The sequence below is a fragment of the Pinus tabuliformis genome, chromosome 7 (genome assembly GCF_031772625.1).
Source record: "Pinus tabuliformis cultivar Carrire ecotype Pingquan chromosome 7, CPIR1, whole genome shotgun sequence".
Taxonomy (NCBI): Eukaryota; Viridiplantae; Streptophyta; class Pinopsida; order Pinales; family Pinaceae; genus Pinus; species Pinus tabuliformis.
Genome location: NC_142293.1, coordinates 1,267,847,145 through 1,267,866,071, shown reverse-complemented (window position 1 = coordinate 1,267,866,071; position 18,927 = coordinate 1,267,847,145). Strand labels below are relative to the sequence as shown.

Sequence of the window (18,927 nt, the reverse complement as noted above, 5' to 3'; positions counted from 1 at the left end):
GATGAAAATAATGAAATACAAGAGATGAACTAGAATGGGTGGCAACCTGACTCAAAATGGAGGGAGGACCCATTTTCAATAGAACCATGTCATAAAAAATTTCAAACCACATCACTATGCATGATAAACTTATTGTGCATTGCTTAACGTGCACTGCATCACTATTGAATTATTTAAATGATTCATCTTCATTTAAAGTTAAGAAAACAATACAAACATATATATATATAAAGAAATATATGTACCAAAATAATTTCTCACATATGTCTTTTTCGTTTCGCAAAAAACCTATCTACCCATTATCCTCAAAGTATCAAAAAAATGTTTGTTGTAGCAAAAAATAAATGAAGTTTCAAATTTTAAATAGTCGCCTTGTCATTTTAAAATATTTTGTGCAAATTGAACATAATGAGAAGTTATTTTAGGAAAAAGGTCTCTATATATCATCATTGAATGACCTGCATAAATCTATAAATGTTTGTCACTTGGAACAACTTCTTTTTCTTGCATTTTTTGATAGACTATGAGGCCTATCATCTCTAGCATGACCCCTTATGTTTGATCCATGAGAAAATAAACGCATTATGCTAATTATGAGTGCAGAATGAACACCGTATGCATAACTTATTTTCCCTCTTCAATCATTGCAATAGGTTGCATTTAAAACATAAATGAAATTAACTATGTGTAACAAATAAACAAACAATGGATAAGGAGAGGGTGTATGGATAGGGATATGAAATAGGACATAAAAATAGAGCTATACAATCTATTTACTTCCCCTGCCAAAATTAAAACATTTTAGCACATTTAAATTGAAGTTGTCATTATCTTAATAGAAAAAAAACTTTTGATTCTTTTAATGCTCATTATATATTTCAAAGATCCATTATTCACTATAATAAAAGAAGAGGATAATAGTTTCCATTTGAATTTCTCAAAATCAGGCCTTTTAGATGTTTGCATAAATATATAGTACAAGATGGAACATTTGTGTAAAAAATATGTTGTTATGCAACCATCTCATGAAATGGAAGAAAATATAGATCAAGCACTTGAGAAAATGTCTATTCAAGCAGGAGACCTCCTTTACATCACATAGTTGAAAAATTCTTTGGTGATACAAATGACAAGACCTCCTTTCTATATATATGAGCATAAGGGGTCACAATATAATCAAAGCCTACATAATAATAATAATGTAAGGGCACAACACTAACAACAATGGGCTTTTGTGGGGTACACCAATAACAACATGTGGGATACATTATCAATAACAATAACAGGAATACACTATTATTATCGAGAGCTAACATGCCCCTCTCCTTCAAAAAAAGTGTTGTCCTCAATGCTTGAGTAGTTCTGGATGCTTCTATATAAAATTTTCACTCTCCCATGTGGAATATTTAGTGGGTAAGTTCCTATACTTAATGAGATACTCTAAAAATGATTGATTCTGTAGTTGTGGTGTTCTTTTTTATGTGATCACTTCAGGCTCCAATATGATTTTTCCTTCATTGTTAAGTTATGGAAATATTGTTTGAACTAAGAGCTTGTCACTGATAACCTTCTTTAAGCATGAAACATGGAAAATTGGGTGTACTCGAGAAGATGAATGCATCTCCAATTTGTATGCCATAGTACCAATATTTTGCAATGCCTTGTAAGGAACATAGTACTTGGGTGATAATTTTTTATGCTTCTTATCCTGCTTGAGGGACATTTCTTTGTATGGTTGTAGTTGTAAAGATACCCAGTCGCATACATCAATACTTCTTTCACTACGATGTTGATTTGCTTTTATTTCATTCAAATCTATGCTAGAGTGAGGTTATCCTTTAAGAGTTTGAGAACTTGTTGTTGATGCTTAATGTGATATTCCACTGCTTGAACATTATAATTTTCTCTTAAAGATGATGTGATGGATAGTGAGTGATATCCATAAAGTGCCATAAATGGGGTCATTTTCGCTGCAGTATGGAAGGAAGTATTATGCCACTATTCAGCAAGAGGTAACTACTTGACCCATTATGTTTGTTTATCAGATACAAAGAAAAATATATATTCTTCCAAACATTCGTTCACTATCTCATTTTTCCTGTCAAATTGAGGATGCTAAGATGAGTTGTGAGATAATTGAGTACCAAGACAAGAAAAATAATTCTGTCCAAAAATTTCTAGTGAAAATGGGATCTTTGTCACTTAAAATAATCTTTGGGTTTCCATGCGGCTTTTGAATTGTGTCCATAAATGCAATAGCAATTCTACTAGCTTTAAAAGGATGTGATAATGCACAAAATAGTTCCTACTTGGTAAGTCTGTCAATTACCACCATGAATACACACTTTCCTTTAGACTTGGGTAAACCTATGATAAAATCCATTGAGATCTCCTCCTAACGCAGTTTTGAAATGGCTAAAGTTTGTAATAGGCTCAGGGTCTTAATTGTATGAACTTTATTTTGTTGGAAAACAAAACATTCTACCACAAACTTCTGAATATCATATTTAAGGCCATCCCAAAAAAATTCCTTCTTGATCATGTCATAAATTTTTAAAAATCTTGAGTGCCCTCCTAAGCGGGAGGTGTGTAATTTGAAAACAATATTTTGTTTGAGTTGGGAATTATTACAAAGATATAAGTGATCTTTGTACCATAATGAATCATTTTTCCAGCTAAATGTATCAGAAGTAGTTGGGTGTTGCTGCAACTTTTGAATGAGTGTCAATACCTCTTATTCATTATTACATTCATCCCTTACTTTGGTCAACCAATCAAGTTGGATAATAGAAATGGAAAAAATCAATGCTTCTGCATTCTTGTCCTTTCTTGAGAGTGCATATGCAAAAACATTTTGCTTCCATTTTTTTTAGATGATTTCAAAATCATAACCCAACATCTTTTTGACCCATTTTTGTTGCTCTTTTAAAGATAATATTTGTTCCAAAAAGTATTTAAGACTATCATGATCTATCTTTACCTTGAAGTGTCTTCCCCTTAGGTAAGGTCACCATTGCTTTAGTGCATGTAGTATTGCCAACATTTCTTTCTCATAAATAGGTTTTTGTAAATACTTTCCTTTGATTTTATGACTTTCGAAAGAAATGGGTCTTCCTTCTTGCATCAAAACAACACCAATTCCATTTCTTGAGGCATCACATTCCACAATAAGGGTTTTTGTGAAGTCTTGGGTAGCGAATATCAATGCTTTCAAATTACCTCTTTAAGATGTTCAAAGGCCTTAGTTGCTTTTGGAGTCAAAGAAAATGTATCTTTCATCAGTAATGTTGTTAGAGGTGCTGCTAATCCCCCATAATTCTTAACAAACATACAATAATATCGTGTCAACATGAGAAATCATTGAGGATGCTTTATGGTTGTGGGGATTTTCCATTCCTTAATGGATTTAATTTTGTTAGTGTCTACCTTAACACCCTCATGAGATATAATATGACCAAAATATTCCACCTCCTATACTCCAAAGAAACATTTGGATTTTTTTCATATAATTTTTTCTCCTCCAATATTTTGAGCAACATGTCAACATGTTGAACATGATCCTTCCAAGATTTGTTGTAGATTAGTATATCATCAAAAAATACTAACAAAAATTTTCTAAGGGTTTGGAAATGGAATTAATCAAACCTTGAAATATGGAATGTGCATTATTAAGGCCAAAAGCATTGACCAAAAAATAATAATGACCCTAATGAGTTCTAAATTTTGTTTTCAAAATGTCTTTAGTCTTCATTCTAATTTGATGATATTCTAAATGAATTAAAGAGATCCAAGGGCCTTACAAGCATAAGAGCCTTGATGGTTTCCCATGTAATTCTGGTGTCTGTCTTAGCAATGCAGAGCAGCACATCCACAAAGTCTTGAACATGAGGCTCTACATCTTCGTCTTTCTGGACATTGAAATGATTGAGATTAACATGGTCATCTATTATTTTCTCTACGAATTGATTGAATGTTTTATGGATCTTCTTCATGCGTCGATTGATACCTTGCAAATCATGCCAATCCAAATATGGAATGAAGTCTCCAATGTTGGATTCTCTTATCGTATCTATCCACTCTACCAAGATCTCTTTAAACCATAGTTACCAAGTTCGTCCATATCAGCGAAAAAAATACGTTAATTCACCAGTTCGGTTCAGTACAACGATTAATTTGGAGAATTCCAATTCGGTATAGTGCTATATTTTTGTCAAAGTCACCTGCTCCAATTCATTGTCTCCTGCTTCGTCCCTTAATGTGTTTCACACCCCAACATGAATACATAATGTGCTTCATTACACTGAACAATGGCCTGTGATTTGTTACACCGAACAATGGCCATATGCAAGGTATATAGTAAATAGATTTGGAAGTTTAATATACACAAATCTACATGGTTGATTAAATACATAAGAATTTTTCAATTTAAGGGATTTTCAAACATTGTGTAAATATATTTATAAATTCAGAAGATAAAAATTTTTCAAATTAAGGGATTTTCAATCATTGTGCAAATATATTTATAAATTCAAAAGATGGTGTTGTAAGTATGTAAATTTAAAAGTATTGATTTATTTTTTTTTACTTATTTTGTTAAAAAAATAAAATTTATAGTTACTTCAAAACTTAAAAACTTATTTTTCAATTGTTGAATTAGTGGAAATAGGTCATTGAACTTACTCTTTAATTGTTGATTAAGAATTGTTCTTGCAAGGTAAATTTTTAATTCCAGCTTTTCTTTGTTGATGCATTGGAAGAAATTTTTAATTCCATCTTTGCTTTGTTGATGCATTGGAAGAATGCAAGTTTGCATCTGCACAACCCTGGTGAAAATAATACAGGGAAGGGCAAAACATGTTTGGAACTAGGCAACACTGGTGGAAAATTGAAATAATGTAGAGAAAGACAAAACTAATGATAAGATCAATTACCTTTTATAAATTTTCTTATAAGAATTAGCAAGTTGGTATTTTCTATATTCAAGCCTCTGTAATCACATAATGAATTAAGAAAGTTGGTGTTTGTTACTGGAAAAAATTGACGATTTTTATAAGAAAAAAATGGTAATTTCTATCTTAGCAAATTGATAATTCTTATTGGAAAAAAATAAAAAGAGTATAATTTTTATAGAAAAAAAAAAAAAAAATAGTAATTTCTATATTAGAAAATTTTATAAAATGACAAATTGCAATTAAGAAAAAGATATTTTTTACCTTCCAAGAAATTATAAAATAGCAAATTGGTTGCAAATCAATAACTCTTATATAAAAAGAGTAACTGCTATTTTGGAAAAAAATCAACTTATACAACTTTTATATTTTTATTAAAATTTTGAATATAATGATTGTTCATTTAAATTTATAACTAGCATTTGCACCTTATGTTGCAAATAAAATGCCGTAAGGCATAGAGTGGGGAAGAATAGGGACATGTATAGAGTGGGGATGAATAGCATAGAGTGGGGAAGAATAGGGACATGTATAGAGTGGGGATGAATAGCATAGAGCAGGGAAGAATAAGGACATGTGAATGGACATTGTTGAAAGCAAGGGTGGATGATAATGAGTTACAATTGCAATAGTTAGTTATGTGTATTCTGAAAATGGATATTTTGTAAATAATAATAGTTTGTGGAAGAATAGTGACATGTGAATGGAGATTGTTGAAAGAAAGGGTGGATGATAATGAGTTAGGGTTGAAAGTATTAGTTATGTGTATTTTGAATATGGATATTTTGTAAATAATAGTAGTGTGTGGAAAAATAGCAACATGTGAATGGACATTGTTGAAAGCTAGTGTGGATGATAATGAGTTATACTTGAAATGATTAGTTATGTGATACGACATTGTGAACAACATCATGGTCGTCGTTCCATATTTGAAAATGCATGAAAAATTGTTGGAGCCATCATGATAATAATAAAAATTCCAGCATGATTTTGAAAAAATTTAGCTAATTCTTTTGAAAATGTGGATTATAGTTGTCATGTTTTAGAATTTTTAGTGCCTTAATTTTGCACAGAAAATGATAGAAATTACAACATGATTTTGAAAAAATCCAGCTAATTTTTTTGAAAATGTCAATTACAACTGTCAAGCTTCAGTGTTTTGGGTACCCAGGCATTCATGACGGATGCTAAATCCATTTCCGCCATCCAAAAACAATTTAAACACTCCCACAGTCAAATTTCAGAATTTGTCGTCCAGACAAAACGAATGTGTACACGCATAGAGGATTATTATGGAAGATTCCTTCTTCAGGGAATCGTAATATAAGCCATGAGGATATTAAATGTCCTTAAAAACTAAAGCACAGAACTTGGGAGGTTCAAGAACCAGGAATGGAATTTGGTATTTGGTAACATTTTACAAGGGAAACATGATTGAACATCAAAGTTTCAAACGAATGCGTACACGCATAGAGGATTATTATGGAAGATTCCTTCTTCACGGAATAGTAATATAAGCCATGAGGATATTAAATGTCCTTAAAAACTACAGCACAGAACTTGGGAGCTTCAAGACCCAGGAATGGAATTTGGTAACATTTTTAAATGGAGTTTCCAATACAAACTGACGGGAATCACCCACAAGCTTTCAAGTTCATGGCCCCTAAATTTTTGCATTCTTGATAATGTTTTCTCACTGTTTCAATGTCAATTTCATGATGCTTCCAAAAAAATTACAAAACAATTTTATAAGTTTTAATTTCTATCTATAAAATAGCTACTCCATCGTGAAGAATAGAGATTATTGCTACTCCATCATGAAGAATAGAGAACTTGCAAGCTTTGAGACCTAGGAATGGAATTTGGTAACATTTAAATCGAGTTTCCAATACAAGCTTTCTCAATCTGAAAAAATCACCTACAAGCTTTCAAGTTCGTGGGCCCTAAATTTTTGCATTCTTGATGATGTTTTCTCACCATTTCAATGTCAATTTCATGATGCTTCCAAAAAACTATAAAACAATTTTAAAGTGTTAGTTTTTATCTATAAATTAGCTACTTCATCATGGAGAATACACATTTGTTAGGTATTATTTGGCATTTCACATCATGTTGTATTATGAGTCATTGTGTAAGTAAAGCAACATTGTGAATCTAGTGTGAGGAGGACCAAGGTGTATTTAGCAGTGACAATTGATTGAGGGGTGAGGCACATTGAAGAGTCATGGATAAGAGAGATGCATTGAAGAGAATTTTGGTAGTACATCATGAGAAACTGTGTGAGGAATTTTGCCACCATTTGGTCATCTCAACATATTTGTTACTTTCTAAAACTAGCATTTCCCAGGTATGCTTGTCCACTAAAGTTTGTTATGTGATTCACTGTAGTGTTGTAAGTTACACTGCACGGTTTCTTAAATTATACTATGGTTTTACTAATTCCCTATATGGTTTGCTAAAGAAAAAATATTATAGCTTATGACATGACGTGTGAAGTTTACTTTCCAGGCTTTAGATATAGAAAACAATAGCTAAGCTTTGTTACTTGTTAACTGTTGAATAGTTGGGTATACTAACATGTGAAGTTTACTTTCCAGGCTTTAGTTATAGAAAACAGTAGCTGAGTTTTGTTACTTGTAACTTGTTGAATAGTTGAGTATACTAACATAGTAAAGTCTGATATACTATAGTATATACCATATTTCATTTCCAACAGATAGGAGGCATTTGATTGAAATAAAATTTAAATACTAAAATATGAAGCATTCCTAGGAGACAAAATAGTTCAGAAATAGCCCACATTTTGATTGAAATAAATAGTAGAATATACGCATTTATAAGAAGCATAACATTCCAATATTGGCATTATATTTCAGTCAGTTTTGAATTTAACCAAATATACATGGATTATATTCATCTATCATGAATGTATCTGAACATTGGTAAGTAATACCTTCAAATAGCGTATGAATGTAATATGAACATTGGTAAGTAATACCTTCAAACAGAGTATGAATGTAATCTGAACATTGGTAAGTAATACCTTCAAACATTGTATGAATGTAATCTGAACATTGGTAAGTAATACCTTCAAACATTTTATAAATTGAAATATGATATATATCAATGCACTACTCACTATAAGATGTATTGTGATTTAGAATATTTTTTCATAGTTATTTAATTTATAGTATTGCCACTCCCAACCTGACATTTCTTGTAAATTTGGAAGGAACTTCACTGTTCTAAACCCTCATATCCACATTCCCAATGTCCTACATTCTAGATACTTGTATTCTAGATACTTGTGCAATGTGAAGAAACTTTGATGTTATAAACAATCATATCCACCTTCCCAATGTTCCGACATTCTAGATGCTTATGCAATGTATCTATTATTTTATAACAACAATATTTCAAAGTACCATTTGGCACTACCAAGAGTGTCTAAGAGTACAAAAATAAAAGGGCCATCACATTCCGCTTGCAAGAATGTCTAAGGAGTACAAAAATTAAAAAGCTATAGCAGCCCATACAGTGCACAAAATATTAAGCAAACATATGGTAAATTTAGATGAATATATTACTGTAAGTGCTAGTATGTGGTTGGGCACATCATCATTTAGAAAGAAGAAACAAACGACACAGCAAAAAGAGTCAGCATCTGTCTTAGTTCCCAAGGTTGAAGTTCAACAAATTAGATGGGAGTACTCTACCCAGGCGAAGGAATTGCACGGTTTTTGTCGCCGCCTAGAAAAACCTTTGGCTCCGGCCGCCAGAAATTCCTCCATCCTCCATCACCCTCCGCGACCTCCACCCAGCTCTGCCACCCTCCGCATTAATGTCGACGATTGACAGGTTCCTGACAGACATTCCGATTTCCATCGTGTCTTGCCGCCGGGAAGTTAATTCACCATGGAATTTGAATTCGGAAATAACCCGCGGGCTGCTCCCTCACCAATTCCTCCACCTGGGTAGACTACTCCCTGCCATTCAACTTCACACAGAAGCCAATCCCATGAATCTAGTGAATGCTCCTGCCATGGTCGACCACGCATACTCTTTTACTTATGTCTCTCTCTTGCAGGCCTGCATTCGGAAAAACGATTTGTGGAGAGAGCAACCATGCTGGTGTTTACCTCTGGTCTGAACCCCTCTGAGGGCAATGGCAAGGTCGTCTGTGTCATGGATGTGTCCAGTTATGTAGGCTTGTGGATTGTTCAGGGCCTTCTGCAACGAGGCTATTCAGTGCATGCCACTGTGCAGAGAGATGCTGGTATGTTTATTTATTGAAAAGAGAACAAGATTTTGTAGTTTCTTGATAAATTTCACGTTAAGATGAATCTATGAATTTAAGATTTTAACCCAAGTTTGATGCATTACCTTTTTTTCAAACCCCTAAGAATAAATATAGGAAAATTGTGCCATCCCATCCCTATTTTGAATTCCCAGTCACCTTGAAATTGAGATGAAGGTTTTCACATTTCTTTTTTATTGAACTTATAGTATGCTGGCATTCTTCATTGATGATTTTAAATGGTGGCAGGCGAAGTTGAGTCTCTCAGAAAATTGCATGGGGATCGATTGTAGATCTTCTATGCAGACGTCTTGGATTATCACAGCATTACTGATGCGCTCAAGGGCTGTTCTGGTCTGTTCTATAGCTTTGAACACCCTCAGAGTGCTGCAGGTTATGATGTAAGTTAGTGAACCTTTGAATTAAATATGTGGGCATTTTGGTATATGTATTGGAAGGGTTGAATATTGATAGATGTGGACTTGTGTAATACAGGAAGTGATGGCAGAACTTGAAGTACAAGTAGCCCACAATGCACTGGAAGCGTGTGCTCAGACCTAGACCATTGAGAAAGTTGTGTTCACTTCTTCTGTGGCTGCAGCAATTTGGAGAGAAGATGGAGACTACAAGGTTAATGCCCTTGATGAGAGGCATTGGAGTGATGCAAATCTTTGCAGGAAATTGAAGGTCTGTATATATAATTTTTAAATGACAAAATGTTAAGTTTAGTATACAATCTAAGTAAAGTGGACTGATTTATCACTTTTTCCTTTTAACTTGTTAATGATATCTAACTGAATGGTATGTTCGATAGCATTGGTCTGATTAGTTGCTTAATCTAGTAAGTAACTCAGAAGTTTGCATCTAAAGCTGCTTTGATCAGATTAGTTAATCTAATAAATAACTTCAACGTTTGCATCTACAGTTTTTCAAGGCCAGCTACAATAGTAGTTTTCCAAGGTGATGGAATCCATGACAGTAGTATATTTAATATGAGCTAAACATGACATTTGTAACAATTGTATCTGGGTGGGGAAAAGCATAATTTCTCCTTCCAATCTAAAGAAATAAATCCAATTGACTCTTTCATATTTTAGTTTGTCCACCATCATTTTACTGAGCTATACAATGCATCTTGCTTCAGCGTTCTCTCAGTCCATGAATCCATATCCAATTAGATTTTGGCTTTTTGAAATTGCTCAAATGATAATACATGCTACATATTCATCTTGCTTCTTTCAGTCCATGAATCCATATCCAATTAGCTTTTGGCTTTTTAAAATTGCTCAAATGATAATACATGCTACATATTGCAGATAACCCTGCAATAATCCATATCCAATTGATCTTTTGCCTCTTAAGATTGCTGAAGTGATACCACATCATAGACAACAGAGTGCATATATCTTCTCTATATGCAACAATCCATATCCAATTCATTTTTGTCTTTGAAGTTGCCCAGGTTATAAATTCATCAAATAATGAGAAAGTCTAGATATGTAACCTTTGTCTAAATCTTTGGTGCATACTGAATCAGGGCTAAAATGGCTTTGTGCTAAGTATATATATTTTTACAGAGAGAACCTAAATACATTGTGGTGCGGTATTCATCATTTTTTTAAGGGGTATATGTATAAAATTTGGGTGTTTCTCAAAGATTGTGGAGTTCAAAGCTGTACAGTTTAATAACAGTATTCCGAACCTTGCAGTGATCTGTGGTATTATGTTCTAATTACACAATATTTCCTGTTCACAGTTGTGGTACGCATTAGCCAAGACACTATCAGAGAAGGCTGCATGGGCGATGGCCATGGACAGGGGGTTGAATATGGTGACAATCAACTCATCTCTGATTGTGGGACCTGGTATCACATACAAAAGCTCAGGATCTACCATTGCATATCTTAAAGGTGAGGGTGAGAGATCTGCATATCAAATAGACTCTGCTCTAGAACGTACAAATATGGTATAGTAATCCCTTGGAGAGGATCTAATCTATGGAAGTGCAAAATATTAGCTAGTTTATTTACAGTGGCTAGTCTTTGTGATTGCAGGGGCTGCACAAATGTATGAGAAGGGCACTTTAGCTAGTGTAGACATAAGGTTTCTAGTGGATGCACATATATGTGCTTATGAAGATCCATCTGCCTATGGGAGATATATATGTTTCAATCAAATAGTCAGTAATGCAGAAGATGCTGTCAATTTAGCACAGAGTTTGCAACACCTGATACCATTCCCTGATAGGTACAGAGCAATTAATTATTCTTCAGATATTAAAATCACTGAAGATTCTGTATCTTCAAGATTTAAATTGGGTTGCTTACCTAATGATATTTTATCTTAGCTATTATGTCACAATGAAATTAATCATACATAGATACTGTCCAAAGATAGTCATGAATTCATTATTTATTTGATTTTTTTCATAATTTGGTAACAGATTTGAAGACTCGACGGTTTGCCAAGAGCGTCTGAGTAATAAGAAGCTGACTGGATTAATGGTTGGATATGGAAACCGTGCAACCCTAAGCAGCGAACTGTAAGGGAAGGGGGGAGCTTTTCCCCATGTTATAGCTTAACAGCAGCCATCAATGAGGGGCACAAGAAAACTTGGGGAGTTTACATGTTCAAACTATATCCATTTTTGTACATAATGTAATGTAATTTTCACTTCAAGGTTTGTTGGATAGTTGGCAATAAGTCGATTTCCTTCACTACGAGCACCAGCCTTCATTTGATAGTTGGCAATAGCCCTAAGTCGATTTCCATAACGACCAGCATTGAAGTTTAAGGATGTGACTAAGGCTCTCTACCATATGCACTTTTTTTTTTGGTTAATTTCTGAAGTAAAATCAAATTCATGATTCCTTGCAAGGAAAAGTGAAAGCAAGCTTTGTTGATGGGCTGTTTTGTGTGTGAATAAAAAGTGGATACCTCACACTCTGGAATTGTTTTATCATTATGAAAGTTCCTCCTGTTTGTTTTACCATTATGGGAAGTTACACTTTTTAAGCATCAGCTGTGTTATGAATGGAATGGGAAGTTACACTTTTTCTGTTTTATGGAGTGTGTAATGTTCGCTTATATGTGGCAATTTTGTTACAGAAGGGCTGTTTTTTTTGTCTGTCTCTATATTTTCTTATAAATTGATAGCATCTTTATATATTGGGATGGTAAATTCTTCAATTACAAGATAAAAAATAGAATACTGCTCTGCCTTGGAAGATCGAACTTTTATTTTTAATTTTTTATTATTTAAAGTATGGAATGGATTCGGTTTTTGGAGCTAATGGAAGGTAAATTTCCATTTCTTTTTCTAATATATTTGGGTTTTGGTTCATTAATATATTTTATAACATGAAAGAAAAGCTTCTTAATTAAATAAAAAACAAACTATTTATATATCTTATGAATAATTTTTGTTGGGATTAAAACAAACTCTACAAACATTCTCACTTTTTTTTTTTTATAATTTTAAAGTTATTAATTTTTATTTTATATTTGTCAATATTTTAAATAATTTTTTATTATTAAAAATATATTTTTAAATATATAAATAAATTCACTTTTTTAAAAACTAATTGAGTCTACTTGTTAAATTTTTTTTATAGGATTGATTAATTTTTTCACATATATCTTGAAAATAAACTAAGGGAAAGATAAGCACTAGTTTTTATTTTTTAGAAGGGTCCCCATTTATTTAGCTTTATTTCTAAAACTAAATAAAAAGGGGGGTTGTTGCTGGCCACAACAGGGCCATAACTCTTACTTCCTTTTACTTGCATCAATTTCCATTCAAAGATAGAGATACCATTGATACAATTTCAACATTTTCCATTTATTAATAGAAGTTTAATTTCACTATATCTCTGTGTTTTGGTTATAAATATGTATCGTTCCCTTCATAAATTCGAATCATTACAATCAAGTGAAATCTCTTAATACTCGATGACTAATTTAATCTTTAACTCTTTCCTAACTTGACCATCGTGTGGACATCGTTAACCTTAATTACATGTGAAAACCCTTAAGACAAGATGTATTTCTTAGGATTCTAAATAGGGTGCAAGTGATGATGGTGAATGTGGTACAAGGGAAATGATGTTTCAAGAGCTAGAGATTATTTTTCTTTTTCTCTTTTTATATGCTTAGTTCTTTCTTTCCTTCTTTTTAATCTGAGAATGGGGCTGGGAGAACCTGGGTTTTATAGCAAGGCAGCATGTCTCATGTGCATGATGTGACTTTAGTTGCTTCTACCTCGAGCATTTTTTTTAGCTCTTTGATTTTTATTTAGACATTCTTATACCTAATAATTTTCCTTTTTATTTTGAACCTTGCTACAATACATATGATAACTCAAGCATGGAAGGAGAAGTGATGATAATGCATGAAAATGTTGATGAAGTGATGGGGTGTGCAAAATGAGTAGGGAAAATGATGTAAAACACCTACCTTGGTTTCTAGTAGTTCAACTTGATTCATAAGGTGATACATTATCTAGAGGTAAATTATGAACAAACCATGGTACAACATGGTAAAAGACAAGAATTTAAAGTGTTATGAGCCAGTATAGAATATACCAATGATTACCATATATCACAACCCACATCCAAAAAGCAACATCATCATGTGTGAGAGGACGAACATAGAGTGCATCACAGTTTGGTATAATCTCTCTCTCCCAAACACCTGACATCACAAGGGTCAGCTAAGTATGTTAAAAACATCTCTGGCAAATGTCCATGGAAATTCCATAGATCTCATTTATGGAACTGCTGGTTCTGATACAAAACACAAGTGAATTGATTCTCTAGCTACCCCGGCAAGTCAAAGGATAACAGGAACAAAGCAATAAAGAAAAAAAAGATGACTTGGAGAACTTGGGAGTCAGACATGGACAACAATATTAGCAGGACGATACTTGGGAGTCAGACATGGACAACAATATTAGCAGGATGATAAACATCATTGATGATATTTCAAGATTTGCCAATTATATTCAACAATGCAACCAATCATTGAATCTGGTTATTGCTGAAATGGCAATTTCTTTGAAAGTTACATTTCATTCCTCACTCATCCAAATAGGGAGACTTCTAAGTCCACCAAACAGCATGTTAGCAAGACAAGACTATTGCCAAGATGTAATATCAAGGTCACTCCTTTTCTTGTCATTCTAATCTCATCAAAGACACTAACTTTTGAGGGCTCTCCAAACTGTTCAGAATAAACAATTTATTCTAGTATAATCAACAATGTATTTGGTTTAGCTCGTAATGCTAAATGTATCATTGAGCTGGATCTGAAACTCCCCAGCTTGCATGCTGGGCCAGTAAATGTATTCATGTAACTTTGCCACTTCCATGATTACCATGGACAATCTTTTAAAGACCAAGGGGAGAAAACGAGTGCTAGGAAACTTCTCCAAGGTTTAACATATGTTGATTGCAGGATTGATGAATTTCTTGTTGTAGTTACCCTAGAGGAGATTCAAAGCACACCCGTAGCAAGCACCATGTGATTAGATATTTTTGGATCTATATTTATTCCTTTGCCACGACAAGGAATAGACATTTTGTCCCTCATAAGTCGGCCACCTCAGAAGTTGCATGATACAGTTAGGGCATGTAATCTCAGTGATAAGTCTGAGGTGAATTAAATAAAAGAATGGTATCTGAGCCTGGTAGCAATTTAACAAGGTATCCATGACTCGACGTCTTGCAGAGTGAATGAGAAGGCTGTTGACTGGAGTTGAATTATTTGACAGTTATGATAACAATTTCATTGGTTTGATTAAAACACGTTGAGTGAAAATGCTTGCTCCTTGTCTTAAGAATGAAGCTTATCTTTATGTTTTGAACAATGCAAGGTGGGTAGAGGGAATTCATATCTCTAGTTTTGCAGACCACTTGGGCTTTTGATTGAGGGAAGTATGGAAGTCGTTTGCTATATAAATTAAAGTCTGCTCCTCATTTTTGCATACAGCCTTGAAAACTAGATCAGAACATACCCTGTTCACTTCATCTCTGAAAACAATCTCTATAACCTCTTTGGTCATGTATGTCACCTCTCACCCAGAAGGAAGGCATGCACCTGTTTGTTGACCTCAATCCAACTGCATCCAGGAGTTTTTTTAACTCCTCTGACTTTCATTATTTTTCTAACCTTTTCAAAGTCACGCCATCTACCAGCCATAGCATATATGTTTGAGAGAAGCACATAAGGTGCAGCATCTCTCACATCCAACTCAAAAAGGTGTTTTGCCACGGATTCTCCTAACTCTATATTGTTATGTATTCTGCAGGCTCCAAGCAAACACATCCAAACAGATGCATCGGGTTTGATTGGCATTTTATTGATAAAGCCTTCTGCTTCATCTAGCTGCCCAACACGGCTAATCAGGTCAACCATGCAGCAGTAGTGCTCCATCGCAGGTATGATGTGATAATAGTCCCTCATGCAATTGAAGTATTGAAGGCCCTCATAGACTAGGCCTGCATGACAGCAGGCAGACAAAACACAAACCATTGTGATATGGTTTGGTTTTACATCACAGGCTTTCATTTTTTCAAAGAGTGTGATGGCCTCACTTACATAGCCATGCATGGCATATCCTGCAATCATGGCCGTCCAACAGACAACATCTCGATGTCGCATCATAGGGCAGTGACCACAATGACATCCAGCTGAAAGCCATTTCTAATTATTTGTTCATGGATTTCTACACCTTGCTCCAAAGCTGCCCAGTTGCCACATGCAGAAAGAACACTGGCAAAGATTTTTGTAGTCGGCTTCACACCCGCCAGTTGCATATCTTTGAAAAGCTTCAGGGATTTTTCTCCCGAACCATTCTGTGCATAACCTGCAATCATTACTGTCCAAGATACCTCATCTCGTAATGGCATTTTATCAAATAATCTGCGTCCCTCCTCTATACTCCCGCAACTTATATACATGTCTATCAGGGCACTCTCCACAAAGATATCAGACTGCAATCCACTACTAATTATTTCCTTGTGGATCTCCATACCATGATCCAATGCTGCCAACTTTGCACATGCTGAGAGAACACCAGCAAATGTTTTTGCTATCGCCTTCACATCAGCCCATTGCATTTGCTGGAAAAGCTTCAGGGATTCCTTGGCATGCCCATTCTGGGAATACCCTACAATCATCACCATCTAGGATATGATGTCTTGGAGATTCATTTGGTCAAATACTTCACGTACCTTGTCCATTTTCCCACATTTTGTATACATGTCTAGTAGGGAATTGTCCACAGATACCTCAGACTGGAATCCCCCTCTATTTATTTCTTCATGTACCTCCATACCCTGTTCCAGAGCTCCCAAATTGGCACATGCCAGGAGAATACATTGGAATGTCTTCGAGTTTGGCTTCACACCTGCCAATTGCATTTCTTGGAAAAGCTTCAGGGCCTCCTCATCCCAGCCGTTCCGCGTAACAACTGCAATCATCACTGCCCACGACACGGTATCCCATTTACGCATTTTGGCAAACAAATGGCGTGCATCTTCTACACTCCCACATCTTGCATACATATCTACAAGGGCACTTTCAACCAAGACATGAGACTGGAAACCACTTCTGATTATTTCCCCATGAATTTCCATACCCTGTTCCAGATTGGCACATCCCAGCAGAACACTGGCATATGTTTTGGAGTTTGGCTTCATACCCACAAGCCACATTTTCTTGAAAAACTCCATGGCCTCCTCTGCCTACCCATTCTACGCATACCCTGCAATCAACGCTGTCCATAATACGACGTCTCCTTCACACATTTTGTCAAATAGATAGCGTGCATCCTCTATGCTGCCACATTTTGCATACATATCTATCAGGGCATTCGCCACAAATACATCACTCTGCAATCTGCTTCTTTTGATCTCTTCATGAATGTCCAGTCCTTCTCTGATGTCTGCAGAGTCGGCGCAAGCAGGGAGTACGCTGGCGAATGTGAACTTATTGGGTTGGACGCCTTCTCACCGCATGAGGAAGAACAACCCTAAAGCCTCGTGGGCTACCCTCTGCCTGGCATAACCCACGATCATCACAGTCCACGAACATACATCACGTTTGGGTATTTGATCAAAAACTCTGCGAGCGTCCGCCAGGCTCCCACATCTGACATAGACCGTTTCAGTTTCATGAACTATTTCAGTTTTGGATCAATGATCAAACTTTGTTCAATCGCCTAACACCACAAGTCCAAGGTGAACAATAGGACACGGCGATGACTGGGGCAATTCATTTCAAAGGGAAACGCCTTACGGCGTAAAAATAAATAATATATATACATATATTTAAGTATTTGTAAGATGTATAGTTTCAAATTTTTTCTATATTGAATTTTATAGAGTCAAATTTTTTCCATATGTTATTTAATTCGAATTCAAATCTGAATTTGAATTTGGTAACTATGCTTTAAACCCTTTGAAATCGCAACCCAAATCATCGTCAGAAAATTTTCGGTTCGCCAGTATTTGCCAAATAATATTGCAGGTGAGAGTAGAGATTGCCATGCTCACATTCACACCCATCTTCCCTTCTTACTCCTCTCCCAGATCAAATGGATCATCACAGACACCTCTTCCTCTCGCACACCAATGAAGGACTCGATTCTTTTGGTAGTCGGCAGTTATAACACGCATATCTTTCTCACTTGCCTCCAGTGATCTCCATAGGGAGCAAAGGCCACGTCTTTAGAATTGTAAATCATTAATATCCCAACAACTGTTAGAGGTTGGTTGGCAAAAATCAAGTCATGACTTTTGTGAAACTCTTTGGCTATCTGAGAAGAAGAGACAATGATGGTAGGGACAGAGCCTAAGCGCAGAAAGAGAATGGGACCATATTTGTGAGCAAGGTGTAATAGCCCAAAATAAACATGTAATTAATCAACTAATTAACATCAAGTTCAAACTATGAGTAGCACTTACCTATGGTTGAAGTCTGCTTACCACAACAAGGTTTTGGGGACGACTCTCCACCCAACTGTAGGCTCAATTGCACAAGAACTTGCTACAACTGGCCATCCTCATGCCCTCAATCAACGTACTACTGTCAGTGACTCCTCTATCTTAGAACACCATTCTCCCAAGAGAATGAATGATAGAATCTTGGAATGATGGAATACCTCTCATCATCCTCACCATCTATTAAATAGAGCAAACATTAGAAGGGGAACCACATGCACACACTTCATGGGTCAACATGCCACTTACTGCTTTCTTGTTTTATTCGTTTGTTTTTACTTTTTGATAGTTTTACTGATTTTTACTATTTTTCTTATTTCATTTCTTTTATTTATATTTATTTAAAGCATGTAATTAATTTATTATTTTATCATTATTTATTTTATTTATTTATTTATTATTATTTATTATTTTATTTATTGTTTATTATTTAATATTTAATATTTTTTTTTTTTTTTTTTAATTTTTATTATTTATTATTTATTATTAAGGGACATTACATTTATTTTGTTATTTATTACATCATGTAACAGTTTCGGCACCCTCTGTTGAACTAATATAACTAGCAAGAATCGAAAGTTTCACAACACCCAGGAAATCCCAAGGAATTTCTGTCCGTTTTCCCACTTTTAGAATCAGGCATAAGCCTTCCATTTCGGAATCAAGCATAAGCCTCCTT

General features: G+C 34.7%; 2 pseudogenes; one reads left to right on the top strand and one right to left on the bottom strand.

Annotated features, from left to right (window-relative positions):
* The first annotated feature begins 9,074 nt into the window (after positions 1-9,074).
* On the top strand, positions 9,075-12,022 carry LOC149252048 (cinnamoyl-CoA reductase-like SNL6; annotated as a pseudogene).
* Positions 12,023-14,460: 2,438 nt separating this feature from the next.
* LOC149252047 (pentatricopeptide repeat-containing protein At4g13650 pseudogene) lies at positions 14,461-17,813 on the bottom strand (annotated as a pseudogene).
* Between the last annotated feature and the right edge of the window lie 1,114 nt (positions 17,814-18,927).